A 6,096-nucleotide genomic window follows, 5' to 3' on the forward strand; every position below is an offset into this window, starting at 1 on the left:
TCAATACATGGATTGGGTGACAACAACTTGTTCTATTGAAAGATCATGTATGTTAGTGATAAAGCTCTTTTATTCTTTGTGAAACAATTTCATATAGGGAAGTACTGCTAAACTGGGAACAATTATTTAACACTAGTATCAATATCAAAGTGACGTGCTTAGCTTCTGCAGTTTTTGTAGTTATTTATTATAGAAAAGGCCAATCATTTGGTTAGAAGAATGAATTCTTCTTATGTACCGAGAGGCCATAATATGGATTGATATTAAGCTCAACTATAATACCATAATAATCAAACCAAAAACACATGTTAAACAAAAAACTAAAATTTAACTTACTTTAAGAGGTAGATACTGGAAGAAAATTTTCCTGGTAAGTTTTCTCTTTCTGAAAAAGAAAAATTCAAATAAATAGATGATTAAATTTAGTTTGTAACTAGAAAACTAATAATGAAATTTAACTTACTTTAGTCTTTTTTTTCAGTCCATGTATCTTTCGAAGCCAATCACCCCCACATAGAAGAGCCTGCACTGTGTCCGGAGATAGTGATGAACGATAAGAATCAATAACTCTCGTCCCTGCACTAAATGTTGCTTCTGAAGCCACTGAACTCACTGGGATAGCTAAAATATCAGCTGCCATCTTTGACAATATTGGATATTGCATTCTATTCATCTTCCACCATTCTAAACACAAAAAAATTTTAGGAATCTCATTCTTCTTAAGACGACCCTTTTCAAGATAATCTACCAATTCAGATCTCTTAGTCTCCGAAGTTTCAACTTTTGCACAATAGTCATCAAAATCATCCCAACTATACACAGAACTTTGTTGATTTCTTTTAACACTTGAAGAACCAAAACTCTCAGACTCAGATGGATGAGGCGCTCCTTTATTAGTTTCTTCAGCAACATACTTTTCATAAAGAGAATTAATTATCTCCTTAACTTTTGAGATATGCTTAGAGGCATCCATTTCAGAATAAAGCTTAGGGAAGCAAAACTCAACAGCAAGCATTTTTTTGGTTGGATCTAATACAGCAGCTATAGCCATCAATAGATTACAGTCACCCCAATACTTGTCAAATTTTTCTTTCATTTTACTAGCCAGTTGCTTAAGAAACAAATCTTCATGTTGTGCATAAGTATCCAATGATGACTTTATTTTTTGAACTTCCTGAAGAAATAAATTTGAAGTAGGATACTCACTACCTGAAATGATGTGTGTGGCTGTCCAAAAAGCCTCCAACAGTGAGCAAATCTTTTGAGCTTTATTCCATTCTTCTTCTTGAGGGCAGCAACCATAAAAGTGATCACGTTCTTTGAACATTTGAAAAACTTCTTTGAACTTGAGTGCACAACTTAACATTTCAAAAGTTGAGTTCCACCTAGTTTTGCAATCACGAATCAATCTTTTATCCTTCAACTGCAATTGTTGCACACACTCTGTAAATTGCATACGTCTTGCCTCTGAACGATTTACATATTCTACACTTTCCCTTATATTACTAATAATATCTTCAATCTCCCTCAACCCATCTTGAACGCACAAGTTTAAGATATGTGCACAACAACGGATATGAAATAAATTTCCTTCACATGCCAATGTTCTAGATCTTTGAATGGTATCTTTCATGTACCGAATGGCCAAATCATTACTTGAAGCATTATCAACAGTAATAGTGAAAACCTTGTTTTCAATACCCCACTCTTTCATGCACTTAAAAATGGCATCAGAAATTTGAAGACCTCCCCTTGGTGGTGGAATGTTAATGAAACTTAAAACTCTCTTTTGCAAATTCCAACAAGAATCAATCCAATGCCCAGTGACAACCATGTATTCAATTTTTTGAGTCTTTGACTTCCAACAATCTGTTGTCAAACTTATTTTATCAATGCACTCAAGACTTTTCTTCAACCTCTTTTTCTCAACCTCATAAATTTTCATACAATCTGCTCTACATGTCGTCCTACTAATTTTTTGCCATTCAGGCATTCCACGCCTCATCATTAAATTGAACCCCTCTTCATCAAGAATGGTGAATGGATGTTCATGCATCATAATCCAATGAGCAGCTGCCTCCCTCATTTGTTCCATGTCAAATTTTCCAGAATGCAAAGTAAGAATGGATGGTGAAGCTGAATCAGTGGGCAAAAAATTCAACTTTGTTTGTTGTTCAGCTTCTCCGCAAATAAATTTTTCTCTTCACACAATGTAATCTATGCCTCAAAAGACTTGATGTGGGCCCTGATTTACCCAATGTAAAAAGGGATTGACAATGTTTACATTTGGCTTTCTTTGATCCATCCACTGTGTCAAAATCATTCCACACTTCTGAAATTTTTTTCCTTTTATTTGTTTTGAACCCCTCTTCTTCTTTTTCTTTAGCATTTTCTTGTGTTTTTTGACCAGCTGTGATAATTTCCTTATTGATCTCAAGATTAACTTCATTACTTTCAGCTATGGCACTATTTACGGTAAGTGGAACAGATGAATCTTCTACAGACATAACTGATCCAGAGATAAATAATTATCAAATAAATTATATTGATCAAAAAAGAGTTATAAAAATGTCAAAAAAGAGTTATGTTCATGTTTTCACGAAACTTTCTAATCCATAGCTAATCAAACCGATTAGATTAGAAACCAAACGAAGCTTACCTTCAATCAAGCCAATCTAACCCTAGAATCCACCTTCAGACTTCAGTTCCTTCTTCTCCTCTTTTCTGCCGCAATCCAAGCAAAATCTCCACCCGGATCGGATCACATTAACCAGCTGTGGAATGAAGATTGACGGCAATCCAGAATGATCTAACTTCTAAGAAGAATCAAAAAGAATCCAAAGAAACCTAACAACCAAGATCTAGCTGAGATATGAGAAATCCCTTACCTCCCGGCCTCTTCCTTGATCCTTCCCTTCTTACTGCTCGTTGCCACCAGCGAGCGACAGCTTAGTAGAGGCTCCGGACCAAAAGTCTACAATAAGAGTGTTAGCACTTAGCAGTTAGCAGCCCTTTCTTCCACGCCAAACTGACGAAGCACTAGAGAATAGGGAAGACCCAAGTGCTAATACTAATTGAGGAATCCCACCTCCGCGGGAAGCAAGAACTGAAGAAGGCTCTCAACTAGTGATCACCCGTCACCGGCGCCGCCGACCCTGGCTCGGACCGCCCGCCACTCACCGACGGCCTCAGCTACTCGCGGAAGGATGGATCCGCAGTCCGCTGCTGCTTTACCGTCGCCGCGATCAGAGAAGAAGAACTCGCGAGCAGAGGAGGCGGCTCGCCGCTCGCGATCGGGATTTGGGATGCCACTGTAGCTTCCCAAATCCCTACCGGTTCCTTATCTCATCTCCTAACGGGTCAATTGTCAAGATCCAAACCCATTAACCCAATTAAACCGGCTTGAATCAAACCCATTAACCCAACTAACAGGTTGGGCTCAAAAAAGCTCGACGAGCCATCGAGCCAGTATTAAAAGAGCTCGAGCTCGGCTCGAATATTAAACGAGCCGGCTCGAGCTCGGCTCGAGCTCAGTCAAAATCAAGCTCGAGCTGAGCTTTGACCGAGCGGCTCACGAGCAGCTCACGAGTGGCTTGACTCGTTTGCACCCCTAGTTGCATACACTTCCCGATTTTACCCTAGTGGCCCGTGGGAATCTTCCGTAGGGTCGGGCCGATCACCACCACCGATAGTCAATGGGGCTAATTAGGATTTATCATAGATTAGTCAAATGTCTTAGCCGACTGTGTGAGGCCGCTAAGATGACGAATTCCACCTTTTATAGAAGATTAGTCAAATATTTGCCTCCGGAACATAGTTGAGTTGGTTACGACGCAGAAGAGGATAAGAGTTCAAATCCTGATGAAGTCAGGTAATACCCTCCTGCGTCTCTCGATTTACCTCCTCATAAATGGTCGTGGAGCCGACCGTGTGGGGCCGCTAAGGTGGCGGATTTCACCTTTTACATAAGATTAGTCAAATATTTACCCCCGATGCATAGCTGAGTTGGTTACGACGAAATAGGCTTGTAGAACAAAATAATGGTTTGAATCTCGATGAAGTTGAACAATACTCTCTTGGCCAACTGTAATTTCTCGATTTACCTTCTCATATATGGTCGTGAGATCGACTATAATTTCACGTGAATTGGGTAAGTCAAGATATGGTAGATAATAAACATGTTTAACTTCAAATATTTGATCCACAATCTTTTTTGGAAATACTGATGTTTATATTTCTTGGTGCTCCTCTCTATATTTGTTGTATTCTTCCTTCGTTATTAAAATTATTTACTAACACTAATTGCATTCTTTACATTAGTGTTTATAAATCATTGCAAGAATTCACTTTTTTCTTAAGTTTTATTCTCTGAAATATAGTTTTACTCTAAAAGAGATGTATTTTTTTACCTAGAATTTTTTCTGAACCTCCAGCTGTTCCATTTTATAGGTTTGAAGTTTTCCCTTCCTCTTACAATTTGGGCCATCCTTTCTTATGCTGTCCCCTTCCTTGTTCATCGCAGAGGCTACCTCCTTTATCGACCGAGCCAGATCGTTGTGAACGCGCATTTGTTGGAAACACAATAGGCCAAGTGATACAGGGCTGATGATAAAGAGTCGAAATTTAATGGATCATAACTTTTGACTCGAATATCAGAATGAGACACGGTCAGTTATTAATCGAAGCTCTTTTAGATATCTTTATTTGGTACGGGTAAAACTCGTACCGTCCCACTTTCAAGCCCATCTGACATCGTTTAGTGTTTCATCCGTAGTTCTAAACTTATTTTTTTTACTATTTATAGTAATTTTTTATTTATAGGTTTTTTTGATATTTTTTTAACTTTTTCAAGTTAGGGTTTTAGTTTACGATCTATTTATAGGCGTGTTTAATCGTTTACGGCCAGTTTGATTGATTGAATAAATATTTCTTTTTTTGGTAAAAATTTTAGAGGTGGTGTCGTCACAGCTTTTCTACCTGTTATTTTAATTTCTCAAACTTATTCTCTCTACAATTCTATTCAATCTTTTGCCTCCAGAATAATTACTATTCTGTTAGACTTTACATATATTTTAGGAGATCAATACAGAAAAAGAAGAATCGATTAAATTTTTAAACATAAGATATAATTAGAATAATTTAAAGTTAATAATTAATAATATTTTTAAATTAATCTAAAATTAAGAGTAAATATTATTTTTAAAAAATATATATAAATAAATATTAAACACATAAAAAACTAGACCTCAAAATATATATACACACGAGCCTCCTAATGAACACGTTCGCGAGCTACCTAACGAACACGTTCGCGAGCCTCCTAATGAACACGTTCGCGAGCTCACGAATCAAATATTGTTAAGTTCGAGCTCGGCTCGATAATATTTTCGAGCTCAAAATCAGGCTCGAGCTCGGCTCATTAATGTAATCGAACGAACTCGAACAAATTTTTTTTTGAACTGAGATCCGAATAGCTCGTGAGGGGCTTGGCTCGATTACACTCCTAGTTATTGCGGGGCAGACTTGCTACAGTGGACAAGAATTGAATCTCGATGAAGGTGAGGTAATGTTCTCTCCCATAGTGGCCAACTGTAACTTTTCAATTTACCTCCTCACAGATGGTCATGGATCCGATCGTGTGGGACTGCTGGGGTGACAGATTCTACTTTTTTACTATAAAAAAGGTTTTATAGTTGGAGCTTTATCTTTGAAAAAATTAAGAATCTCAAATTTAAATTGGAGAAAACTCCCCAATCACAAATTGGACTTTGCATGCACTCCCCACCCAATATTTTCTTTGCATGCACTCCCCAAACCTTTGTTTCAACTCCCCAATTCATGAATTTACAAATCTACCCCCTCCCTCTCTCCACTCTCCTCTTCTCCCCCTTTTCTTAATAAAAAAAGGCAGATAATCATGAATTAAACCAAGCTACGTGCTAACAACTATTACATCATCATCAGCCATGCTTCCCGTTACACACTCAAAACCCAACTCCGTTCTCCATCGTTTCCCACTCCGACAGCAATCCAAGCCATTCTTCTTCCCTCCATCTCGAGCCCGTCAACGTCTCCTCCTCCATGGCCGACTCCCTC

At 38.0% G+C, this 6,096-nt stretch overlaps 1 pseudogene; it reads right to left on the minus strand.

Annotated features, from left to right (window-relative positions):
- Positions 1-337: 337 nt before the first annotated feature.
- On the minus strand, positions 338-2,507 carry LOC141819384 (zinc finger BED domain-containing protein RICESLEEPER 2-like; annotated as a pseudogene).
- Between the last annotated feature and the right edge of the window lie 3,589 nt (positions 2,508-6,096).

Source organism: Curcuma longa, unplaced genomic scaffold (assembly GCF_044706935.1).
Source record: "Curcuma longa cultivar G26 ecotype Majalengka, Jawa Barat unplaced genomic scaffold, ITB_CL_G26_1.1 contig_4735, whole genome shotgun sequence".
Classification (NCBI taxonomy): domain Eukaryota; kingdom Viridiplantae; phylum Streptophyta; class Magnoliopsida; order Zingiberales; family Zingiberaceae; genus Curcuma; species Curcuma longa.